At 35.7% G+C, this 13498-nt stretch overlaps 1 protein-coding gene across 6 annotated transcripts in view; it reads right to left on the reverse strand.

Moving 5' to 3' along the window:
- The window catches only part of LOC143750623 (3',5'-cyclic-AMP phosphodiesterase 4D-like), a 291108-nt gene extending 282409 nt beyond the window's left edge, over nucleotides 1-8699 (reverse strand). For 2 of the 6 annotated variants that reach the window (XM_077243790.1, XM_077243787.1), the window contains exon 1: nucleotides 8582-8694. The gene's annotated coding sequence lies outside the window, so the exon portion shown is untranslated. Of the gene's footprint in view, nucleotides 1-1429; nucleotides 1836-8581 lie in introns of those variants that run through there. The other 4 variants (XM_077243791.1, XM_077243789.1, XM_077243792.1 and 1 more) reach the window with 4 other exon arrangements.
- Nucleotides 8700-13498: the final 4799 nt, after the last annotated feature.

Consider the following 13498-nt stretch of genomic DNA (forward strand, 5'->3'; position numbering starts at 1 on the left):
TGAGGTACAGATTTAAATCGTTAAAACTCAAGTTCACTGAAGTGCTTCCATCCGCTGCGGCTGTCAGTCATTCTCCATTCAGCATTTAAACAGCGCTTCACGCTCGGTTACGACAGTCAACACCATGAAACTCTCTCCAAGATGATTCAATGTTACTATTATACAGTAGATCTGTAGATAAAGGTCTATGGTTTGCATAAAAGGACTTTAACTTGCTTTAACTTGAGTTTCACATGTTACTTTCTCCCGGGTGTCTGTTAGATCACAACACTGGAGTAGAGAGAGATATAGTTGTTCTTCACGCGCACATTAACTAAAATTTAAAACTGTTAAAAGGCTCAAACTAATGAATAAATAAATAAATGTGTATATCTTCCCTTTGTGCTTTGAACTTTTCAATGCGAAGCGCTGCGCGCCGTGACTCCATGTTGCTTCAAACACATCATTCTTCGCACGGGATGCACATAAGTGTTTCGTGCTCGCTCTGAATTGGAGCCTTTCATATTACAATACTTTTGCGCAATGGCATTTTATTGATAGCCTTAGTTGTTCTGTCCAATCTATCATATGTTGCTGCTTCATTAAAAAGTTGCGCTTAAAATTTAAAAAAAAAAATATTTTAATTATATAGTATATATTTTGTCTGTATATTGTTTTACAAAGTAAGGTAAATAATGTTTAAGTCAAGCTTTGATGCCTTTAACAAAAGAATAATCACAGTCTCTTCCCCACAGTGAGGCATACACATACAGTTTATTAGGTATTTCGGCACTGTTTTTTTAATTATTATTTCAGTGTTGGATCAGAACTCGGTATCGGCCAATACTGAACCCCAGGTATCAGAATCGGTCTCGTATCAGAGGCAAAAAAGGCGGTTCGTGCCACCCCTAATGTAATGCAATATACTCATTGAAAGAACCTATAAATGTAACATCAAGACTCATAGACTCTTAAAAATAAAGTTTTTACAGCAATGCAACTGAAGAACTAATTCGTGTTCCCCAAAAAACCTTTCAGGGACAATATCTAAAAAGAACCATTTTTGATAATCTAACAAAATAAACTTTTTCCATTACAAAGTTCCTTCAGTGCATTGGAAAGACTCCACGGATGTTTCGTGAAACCATAGATCCCGATAAAGAAAATGTATTTTTAAGAGTGCATCAACTCAATACCTTTATAAAAGCAGGGGTTTATTTGCTAAAACAACAACTGAGAAACCTTAAACAGGATCACATCATTATACGTTAAGGCGTCTTTAAAAGACAGGTCCATAAATTTTTAGGTGATGTTACGTTTCAAGTAACCAAGACAACACAATTCAATCGCTACCACAACAAGGAAATAAGATCCCTCACCTCAACGATGACAGAGATACAGATATCAATGTGCGTGAGACTAGATAAAGACTGACGATGAAGGAACTCACCTGTGTGCCTTCACTGATGCCCAATGAGCCAGAAGAAACGCTTGCTTTCGTCTACAGGAGACTGTTGGACATCTACACACATTGGCTTGTTACTCCAAGGAAGAGAATGTGAATGAATTCTTGTGTCTTGCATGCGTAGTTAGCAGCCCAATGTGTGGTTACATGTTGGTTTACAATGATGAGACTGATTGTATGTGCAGCCCAAGCCAATGATGTGTCACATACACACCCACCACCCCCTTCCAAACCAGCAGATCTGGCTCCAACTCGCCGGAGGAGAAGACGAGTCTGCGTGTGCAGCTCAGCTCAGGAACAACCTACGAAACCGTTGACAATGAGCTCTAATTCCACACAGCACTCATTCACTGTATTGTTTGTGCAAACTAAAGCAGCACCACACCTCTCTGAGGTTAAACCGGCCTGCAAATGCTTTTCAAATGCAGTAAGGATCACATGCCTCGTCGATGAGGATCCAGGAGCCAGAAAACAGTTCGGTTTAGGAAACGGGACACAGCTTGAAAGTGATATAAGAGCTTGTTTTTGTGGTCAATGTCATTTGAATGGCCACTTCCACATTCAAAGTTAGGAAAATCTCAAAGACCAAGGGGCAGAGTTCAACTGAGCCGTCAATAAAACCTACGCTGATGTCTGTTTTCAATGGATACAAGACTTTCACCTGAGTGAACAGAGGAATTTCATCACATATAAGGAATAGAAGAGCTGAAAACACCGACAATCCAATGCTTATGAAATAATAAACTGGCTTACTAAAGCATCTAAACCAACCAAGGATGAGTTGATTCAGAAATGAATAAATGGATCTCTTATAATCCGTAAGTGTGAATTTGAACTGAACTGGACAACTACACGTGGAGTTAAACTGGAATTTGAACTGAAATATCCATTAGCTCAGTTTATTCTGCCAATTTTTCCTGATTTCTTCTGTTTACAGACAACCCAAAAAACAATGAATCAAAATATGAATCTATTGATTATACACTGTAAAAAGTGATCAGTTGGTTTTACTTAAAAAAAAGGTTAATTTCCCAGAATGCTGAAATTTACTTTATATAATTGAAATATAATTTACTTAAATATATAAAGTAAATTTCAGCATTTTGGGAAATTAATCTTCCCTTGTAGTCTATAAAAATGAAAGTTCTATAATAAAATCATTAATAAACTCAAAACTCAAAAACAAATCTTTTTTTCCATAGTATGAGTCATTTTTACCGAAAAATGAAATGCATTATTAAAAACTACACTTACGTTACAGCAGTATGTCCTTTAATTTCATTCCATTTTGGCAAATTCAAATTACAATTCTACATCCTTCCTGTTTGCTACCTCAATTTCAGATCATTTTTCATCTCAATTCTGAAATGGCACACGATCCTGACGTACAAGTTACAACAGAACAGACATTAATTTGCCAGTGACCTTTGTGCATGAACCCTGGAGTCATAAAGGGTAGACAAAACAACCTCCATGATGGGGGCTGTTTTCTAGATTCACAAAATTGTTCAAATGTAATGTGTTATCATGTGTTTCACACCTCAATGCATTTGCACATTTTCACTGAATCACATGTAATGGAGCCACAAACGACACAAAATCACATTGTGATACGCTATTAGCCTTGTCACAAAACCCATTATATTGATGTAGATCGGCCTAATTTAGTATCAACATGAGTGTGGCCTGTCAGACAATATCAGCATCTTGTCTTAGCTCAAAGGAATTGAGGTATTCAAGTGTATAATCTGCCCAAATAAGGTTTTTGCAAACAAATAAAGGGATTCAGCAAAGGAGCGGATCCTTAATGAAATATTCAGAACGCTTTGATTGTGATCAATGCAAACCATGATGCAAAACAGGCTGGATGTCAGTGTTTAAGCAACCCAGCTGGGGTGAACAGTAGACTACAATGTGCATCCCATAAGTAAACGTTATTCAGAGAGGTAAACCTGCAATTAATTAAGAAAAGAAAATACAGTGCTATTGCTTTTGTCTTCTCCCAAAGGATAAGCTACTGTAACCCCATGCATTTCATGAAACGAGCAAGATTGTGTGACAGTTTGCAACAAGGAAATGGTTTAAAAACAGCTGGTCGGGGAAAAAACCCTTTAAGAGTCGACGTGAACTTGTGCTGACACGTTCCTGCTTATCCCAAAGAAAACACAGTGACTGGGGTGTAGTTTTTACGTATCTGTAGCTCACAAAGGGTTGGAAAGGCGTGAGAAAATGTGGTGCCATGTACCATCAACACAGTTACTTCCACTCTAACTCAAGTCAATTCACAATACAAAATTCACAATATAGCCCTGTAAATTATTGGTAGAGATCTGTTTTCTAAGAGCCAAATGATTCAAAGATATATGGAAGTACAGTATAATGTCAAAAGCAATTATTCATAATAGGATACTCCACTTTTTTTGGAAATAGGCTCATTTTACAACTCCCCCAGAGTTTTACCGGTTTTGAATCCATTCAGCCGATCTCCGGTTCTGGCGGTACCACTTTTAGCATACATCATTGAAGTGGACAAGACCATTAGCATTTCTCAAAAAAAATGACCAAAGAGTTTCGATATTTTTCCTATTTAAAACTTGACTCTTCTGTAGTTACATTGTGCACTAAGACCGACGGAAAATGTAAAGTTGCGATTTTCTAGACTGGATTTTCTCTAAACTATACTCTACTTCCTGCGTAATAATCAAGAAACTTTACTGCCGTACCATGAGTGCAGCAGGCGCAATGATATGACGCAGCGCCTGAAAATAGTCTCCAGCTCGGTAACTTCCAAAGTGACCGGGACTGAGTTTGTGTAGTTTCAGTCATATCTAGGGATGGGGCCGATCCGATCCAGTATCGGTATCGGCTCCGATACAGCCATTTTTGCCGGATCGGGTATCGGTCAGACGAGGCCGATCTAAATCCGAAATTGTGTGTTTACTATTGTGATATTGTTAAGCCCCACAAAAGTATTATAAAGCACCATTAAGTGTTCGTGCACTATATTATAAGTGTTCTGAAGCCATTCTATAGTATAATGTGAGATAGAAATGAATAAATGGTCTTGTCCACTTCAATGATGTATGCTAAGCTTTGCTAAAAGTGGTACCGCCAGAACCGGAGATCGGCTGAATGGATTCAAAACCGGTAAAACTCAACAGTTTAACTCTGGGGGAGTTGTAAAATGAGCCTATTTCCAAAAAAAATGGAGTATCCCTTTAACTCAATTCTCGTTCACACAAAAATGCCTTTGGAGGGGATTTCTACCATGTAAAACCAATTTAACAGTTTAAAAATAATTTAAAAAAAGTTATAATCTGAAATATTGTTTTTAGGGCCTTACCCTTGGTGGCTTCTCAAGACCCTTAATAATAATATAGTACGATGGCAATGTACAGTCAAACCAAAAATTATTCAGACACGAGATATAATTTTTAATATTTGTTTTACTAGTGGGTGCAGGACACTAAAGTTAATTTATGTAAGTGAGGATAAATAAAGTAAACTGTGAGTGTGAAACATTATACACAAAAATTCTTCATATAGCTAGTAGATTACCAGTAAAATGTATAAACATTTGGGACCAAAAATGATTGGGACACTTTGAGCTGATCATGTTTTGCTGAAGTGTTTTTTCTTTAATTGCTAATGCACCTTTTTACACCACAGACTGAACAACATGAAGCATTGCTTGGTAATCGGTTGAGCTAAACTGGTATTATCTGATTGTGTAGTTAAATTTAACAGCTGACAGATATTCAACATAATTCATGTGTGAGAGTCTAACAGAAGGACGGACAAAACCAGTGAAATATCAACTGAATTAATAACTCTGAGTTCTTGTCCTATTTTATTACCATTTTCTAAACTATAGCGAATAAACTGAGATAATGTGAGAAATGTTAAAGGTGTCTAAATAAATTTTGGTTTGACTGTATTTTGGTTGCAAAATTCAAGAGTCTTTCTGCTAAAGCATTGCAGGTCCGATTTGTTTTGAATTGATGGCGTGATCAAAGAACTATTTCCTGCGTCCCACCCAAACAATCTCAATCATCAAGGCTGCCGTCCACGTAAAAGTTCACCAGGAACATACTGAAAGGGGTCATATTCATTTTGCATCATTTAATTTTCTTTCATTAAGTCCAATTACAATGTTAGTTAAAGGTTTCTTACATCAAAAATGGTCATAGTTAGGTTTTTCATCACAATTTTCCACTCTCTGGAAACACAGACGTCATGAAATGGATTGACACGCATTGATTCTTGTTCAAGCAATTAAACCAGCATTTTAATATGCTGACGCAGTCAACTAAGTCATTGTCGGCTGACAACTGCAGTGTCTCATTCCATTCCCTAGTTCCTGGTCGTGATCTATTAAACATCAGGGACCTCATTCCCAGCTGTAAAAGTACAGTGCAAGTCAACAATAAGGATTTTTTCTGAAGGCCCAGATTGGATGCAACTTCAACAAAACCACATCTGTCAGTGTTTCCCCGAGATTGTTTGGCGCCCCCCCCCCCCCCTCCCCCCTGAAAGAATGACAAAAATATATAAAAAAATTAAAAAACGGACGCATGAGCTCCATGTAGTAAATTTAGCGGCTATGATTTTCGCAATGCAGAAAATGCGGAAGAATCGTGAAATCCAGTCATAAAAACAGAATTTAATGTATATCGTGGAATTTCGCAGAATTTTTGATGAATAAATAAAAAGCAGTTCAGTACACTTGAAATCAAATTGCAATATAGACTACTTTGTGTGAATATTAAACCGCAAAAATACTATTTAAATACGAATCCTACATGTTCTGTGTGAATGACTGGTGCAGACGACGTGCAGTTTCATTTACCTCACACACACACACACTGAAGCATGTGTGACGCTCACGCTGTTTTTTGCCTTTATGAGGACACGAATGCATTAACTTCATCTTCAGACTCTAGATCTGCTCTGAAAGTCACTTCGGGGGCGGACCCGACGAATTTAAAAAAATGTTTTTTTAAATCATAGCTTCATTGGAATGGTCTGAAATTTGGTGACTTTTTTGGAACTTGGTATATGAACATCCAAAAAAATTGGGGACAGGATTTGAATAATCTAAGTGGTTGTAAAAAAAAAATTGTCACACGAAATGGACCCGGATAGGAAATGAATGGCAAATTGGCAAAAATGTGAAAATACCGAGTTTTTTTGTGCGTACAATCTACAAATCAGTCAAGATCCAGAAAAAAAGCACACAACAGTGAAGGGGTGAATCTATAAAACATCAAGAGTGCAAAACAGACACATCCACACACACAAACACACTTTTATACATAAACAAACCAATAAATTCAGATTACCTATGTGTTTTGCATTTTTAAAATGCTCAATTTGTCCACCAGATGGCATCCATCTCATTTCAAAAATTGCTTTCATGAGGTCTAGGCTTGACTCTAAAATGAAATACAGCGTAAAAAAAAAAATTTAAAATATTTTTTTTATATTTTTCTATTATATTCAATGGGGGGAAAACTGGGGGGAAATGGGTCATATTTATTGCATAAATATTAATTATAAATCATAAAATTCTCAAAACACCAAAAAAGAAAAGAAAAAAATATTATAAAAAACAAGTAAAAAAAAAATATATGATTTTCTTTTAATAAATATGTATCCACCTTTCCGGCCCATTTGGACCCGAAGGTCCTAAGTGTGACTCTGAAACTATTATCATGTCATAAACACAAACTCTCTCGGCAACCCGTCAAAATAAAAGTTTGGTTTAACTTCACAGAAATATATTATTGTTGTACAGTAGAACTTTAATTTTAACAGTAAAGCTCATTGTGCAACACATTGTTTGACAAAAAGTTTAATCTCATATGATTAAAAGAAATTAAATTAATGTATTATGTCTTCATTTGATTACCAGAGAAAACACAACACTGAATCTGTTTGGGGAAAAAAAAAATGTCAGAATTTTTTTAATGTTGTGTAAGTTTAATAATTGTATAAGTTTCATGATTTCAATTAAATAGAAATGATTTTTGATTACTAAAAATTTTAGAACGCCCGCTCCGTGATACTAGTAGTTTCGGGGGGTCTATGAAAAAAATCCTAGGGGAAACACTGCATCTGTGTGAGTCAGCTAACAGACAACCAAACATCAAAGTATACACAATGGCATAATAAATGTACAAGGTCAATCAATGCATGAAAGTCTTTGGATGCATCCAAAATCGCATACTTCCCTACTATATATAGTAGGTGAAAAACAGTATGTGACAGAAGAAGTATATCCGAATTCACAGTACTCATAAAAGAGTTTGTATTTGGCTGCGTCCCAATTTAGAGGCCGATTGTGTCTACGAAGTCTGTCCCAATTCGAAGGCTCCTTCAAATGCGTCCTTTGTTTCCCGTGCAATGAAGGATATAACAGATGGACCTTTCATGACCTTGCCTACCCCAGAAATCATTGCGCCACAGGATTTTTTTTGAGAAATTGCTGAATTATACTTTTAAATGCAAGTAATGGGTTACAGCTTACTCAAATATGTAAAGTTAAAAATAAAAACTTTAAATTGGTTAAAATGTTGACATATCGTACTAAGATGTGATTATATATAGCTAGTTTATACTCGGAAATGGACCATGAACATATTTAGACAGTTTGTGAACCTATTTTTGTTTTCAGACAGTTTAATATAACTTTCAAAAAAAAGTTTAGTACTACATTACAGTCACTTGGTAGGATGCACCCTCTGAATTGGAACAAAGCTACTTTACTATCCCATGAGGCCTCAGGAGCTCAGGAGAGGACTTTTGAATGGCGGTGAAGCAACGCAACTGACACTGGTAGGTCACGTGACAAGGGCAACAGCAAATGTAGTTACCAAAGATATAAATACATATCTATGGTAGTTACAATCATACACAAATTCATAGTATATATATACATATAACGTAATTTTTAGCGGTCATGAACTAATATTATTCAAATAAGTACTAACTCTAGAGAGTATGCGATTTCAGACAGCCATCGTCACACGCTTCAGCTCAACGGCTGTTTTGCCGATGTTCCTGATTTCTATGCATACATGACATCTGCAATGATGGACCAACCGCTTCGCATGTGAATTGATTAACATCGCTTACTCACGAACTTGCTGTGGGGTCCAATATTGTTTTTAATATCCCATCTTTCAAAATCAGCATCTTATTGCGTCATTATATTGGAGCAGGTAAACCATCCGCGCTAAAACATTCCGCGCAATTGCGCAAACTGAAAATGGGCGGTACTTACATGGCCGGAAGTTATGTGCAATTGGTCAGGTACGATGGATATAAATAATAATTTTATTTTAACTCTTCGCTGTCAGTTGTTAAGTTAAATGTACATTAAAAACCTATCGGTATCAATATTTAGGTGTAAATTATTTTCCATAATGTTGCTTCCACGTAGACCAGTGGTCACGTGGTCATCGCTTTTCTTAGCTCTAGTCAGGATGGATCAATCAGATCATTAAGATGTTTATGATCAGAAATCAGAACGTTCACTTAATATCCACAATGTTACTGATTTAACTGCACTGACACTATCGTATGAGAACAAAACTTCTCAACTTCACAGTTATTGAACTGAACTGAGCTGAATAATTTGCAAGTTTTCATATTATGTTACTTTCCAGTTTACTAAGGCTAAGCTGCTTTAAACCCATTCTATTGTAGACCCTATTTATCAACTGGCTTGATAAACATTTCCACTTGTATTTCGGTTTCCACTCGTTTAAATTAATGGATGTAAAATACGGTACAAATGGGTCAAATTTGAGAATGTTTGGCTTTCTGAACCGCCGAGCGCCACCTTGAGGAAAACAGCAACTTTCCTTTTACTAGGTAACGTTAACAAAGTTATTATAACGTTCTGATATCGCAGGCTAAACATTTCTGAAGCAGCTCAGTTTTATATTTAAAAAAACAAAAAAACAAAACATCAGCTCTCAAATCTCACCACACTTGCTTCGCGCCTACGTCATGTTTGACGTCAATGACATCAAATGTCACTGACGTTGGAATTAAGTTTTCAAAACACAGCATTCAAGACTGTTCCACCTCAATTTTTCCTTATCCTCATACAGTGAAAAAGGGAGAACGTTTTATTATGTATTTGTACAACCTAATCTTCTGATTTATGCCAGCTAACGGGTGTTGTTAAGCATATTCACAGCCATGTCTAGCATCCATTCATCCAAACAGTCTGAATGGTGAGTCTGATGTCTTTGTACATCTTTCATCTGCACTAATCTAATGGTAAATTAGCTGAATGAGAAATAGCACCATGAAATGGTCACTACAATAGCTCATTGCATAACTGCGGCTGCTTTTTCATTATACATTTGTATATGTGGACCATTTAATCACAGAAAATGAAATTTATATTTATTAAAAGAGATCTAGTGCTCATTTCGCCTGTAGACAGCATTGATTGTTGTACAGCACAGCAAATCTTTTGTTTGTCAGACAGAATCATTGGACTTAGTGTGAAGACTGGCTGGCAAAACTCCAGTTTGGAGAGAATATTGATCAATACGCTCACTGATACTATTCCTGAACATGGTCTGATACTGTACATGCAGTGTTGTCATACAGGTCACGCAACAAGTTCAGTGTGAGTTCACAGATACATCATTAGACACATATATCTTTTTTAAATCATTTGTGCTTTTCAGAATGTGTGCATGAAATCATAACAAACTAGGTGGCCGCAAAAGTATTTCTATGGCATTTGAACAAAGGATTTTAAATATCACATTCATTTGCAGACTCATTCATTTAATATTGAGTAAATGGACAATGCTCTAAAAATGTAGCATTCAAGCATTTAAAATGTCCTGCATGAATAAATCAAGCATAACACACATGTTTTTTGTTAATGGGATTCATTTGGGTTCTATAATAGAAACTAATTATCTTTATTCATCTCCTAAAAACGATTTATTCTGTAAGGTTCTGTATAAAAAATAAATGAATGTACATTGATTCGGTAACACTTTATTTTAGGGTCCAATTCTCACTATTAATTTGTTTCTTATTATTATGCATATTACTAGGATATTGGCTGTTTATTATTACTTATAAAGCACATATTAATACCTTTATTCTGCATGACCACATTCTACATCCCTTTATCCACCCAATACCTAAACTTAACAACTACCTTACTAACTATTAATTAGAGGTTTATTGAGGCAAAAATCATAGTTAATAGTGAATATGTGTTCCTTATACTAAAGTGTTACCATTTATTCTATATTCAGTGTCATTTTTTAAGTAGATTTTGATTAATGTGTAACTTTTGCACTTATATTATGAATTTATACTTCTATCTGTTGCGTTATATATTGATGTGTTTGCATATAATATCACTATATATTGATGCATCAATAATAAAATATAGCCTATATAATTTTTACAGCAAGGCTTATTTCAATGTCATCTATAGTGTGAAGCCATTTATTTGAACCTATATGAAAATATTGATGATATTTACTCACTGTTAAAGCAAAACTAGTCTTAGTCAAAGTGATATGTTTGGAATCCTTTTAAGTTTCCACATAAAACCTTTTGACCTTTGAACTTTTTGTGTGTTTCAGATGTAGCGAACTGTTTCTTCTGAGCTTCTGCACTGTATTCTCATGCTATGCTATATTTAAACTCGTCTTTCAGAAGCCAACATCTCTCTCTAGTCTCCGGCGGAGCTGAAACTGGATGGAGCCCAGAGGCTTCAGATATTGATCACCAGCTAAAAAGGAAAGTGACCTTCAAAAACTCTATCTTCAACTTGCTGGATGATTCACTGCCTTTGAACAGGCCACTTAAAGAGATGTAATTAATACGGAAACCTGCATGCCGGCAGCATTTGATTACCTGGAATAGACCAGGGGAGCCCAAGGCCAGCTGGGACATTTCTGCAGGATCAAGGGCTGTTTCAACTCTGACACATACAATTCACAGCATGCATGCATCTTTATGTCAGACAACAGGCTTGTGAAGGGAAAAAAATATAACGTTTTGAAATTGCATGAGTAATTATGTTCATATGCGAGTATAATTACCACCGGTTTCATTAGATTTATTTGTAGCTAAATTGCATCTCCTGTTAGACATAATTAGAACCGTGTGGATTTAGCAGGCATTATGTTTCTGACTGCATTTCTGGCCATATTTACATGTGCATGAGCGCAGCATGAAGGAATAAGCTATTAGGGTTTCATTTTCGTGTCTTCTTTGTTGCTGTATAAATGCCACACTGCAGAAGGATATGAGCGTGTTTGAGATGTGTCTACAAACATGAATCTGTTTCAGGGAGAAGCTGCAGCTTCGTGTTTATATGAGATCATATGCTGTTGTGCACAAAAGAGTGAACAATGTTGAACATGTCATTGCAATGACCTTCTGAAAGGTGTATGTGTATACACACACACACACACACACACAGAGAGAGAGAGTGGGAGAGAGAATGATTAGAAGGTAATACAATAATAAAAACCACACTGAAAGGGAAAACAAATAAATATTTTTAATTTATTATTATTAATCATAGTATTTTTCTATTTCCATTGTGGTAGGTAAAATACAGCAGGCGTTCTGTGGTGTTTTTGCCAGTTTTCTAAAAGAGATGAATATTAGTGCACTTCTGCTGACCTCTTGAGGAAGAAAGCTGAAGTACGCTTCAGGACACAAATACAGTTAAAAACTCCAAAAAAGAGGATCAAACCATGTAAATGTATGTTAAAAGTCTCAACGAAATTGAGGTGTTCATTAGACATCATAAAAAAATTATTCCTCAAAATGTTTCCTTTTATCTGCCTTTCAGTGTTGAATTTTAGACATTAGTCGTGTATTTTTCTTTTCTTTAGCATGTCTGTCAGCTTGCAATATTATTAATAAAATGTCCAAGAATAACATCATATAATTACATAGATTTATTTCATTTCTGATCAATATTTGTGATCACAGTGCAGACGTCCAAATCAGTAACAATAACTCCAGAATTTGCACAGAATCAAAACACTTAAGACACAACTTTGAAAACTGTTATTGAATGAAACACAGAATTAGATGATAAATTCGTTCGTCACTGTACTTAAAGTTTGCAATCCCTTATTTTAGAAATACATAAAGACATGTAAAAGCTGCCTTGCTAAATCAAGCTTACAGTAAATATCCGAGAAGCCTTAATACTTACAGTACCGTGAGTGAGTGAGTCGATAACAATCAGTTATAAATAATCAAGTGATACAATGTAAAGGTTTTCTTTAGTGTTATGTGATGTGTTCACAAACATGACTGACACTTTACAAACTATAACTACTTTACAACCAAATAAACACAAAAGAACCAAAGAAACATGGACTACTAGAGTACCACAGTGAAAACACTACAGAGAACGAAAGAAGCAGTATAAAAATAAAGCCTGTATCAGTAGTTTTAGTGACACTGGCATCTACCTGACAGCATTCATAAATCTATTCTAAGTATAAAAGAAGTTTTCTGGTGACCAGCACAAATGTCCTCCGGCTGACTGATCATCATTGACACATGATTAACCAGAACTGAGAACTGAACAGCTGTTCCACGACACCTGCAGCTGGAGGGAAAACTAAACCAATTACAGCTCCGGAAAAATAGAACGCAACTAATTGTAAATGTTACAGATAATTTAAATCAAACGAGTAAAAACAAGCACTACAGTTGCCGTGTTTCTGGTTATAATAACATGCTATTTTATAGATAAATCTGGTAACACTTTAGTTTAGGGTCCAATTCTCCCTATTAACTAGTTGCTTATTATCATGCATATTACTAGGATATAGGCTGTTTATTAGTACTTATAAAGCACATATTAATGCCTTATTCTGCATGATCATATTCTACATCCCTTAATCACCCAATACCTAAACTTAACAACTACCTTACTAACTATTAAACGGCTAGTTCACCCAAAAATGAAAATTCTGTCAGTAATTACTCTCCCTCATGTTGTTCAACCCCGTCAGACCTTCGCTCATC

This window comes from Siphateles boraxobius, unplaced genomic scaffold (assembly GCF_051911475.1).
Source record: "Siphateles boraxobius isolate OS27281-9 unplaced genomic scaffold, OSU_SipBor_1 25, whole genome shotgun sequence".
NCBI lineage: Eukaryota > Metazoa > Chordata > Actinopteri > Cypriniformes > Leuciscidae > Siphateles > Siphateles boraxobius.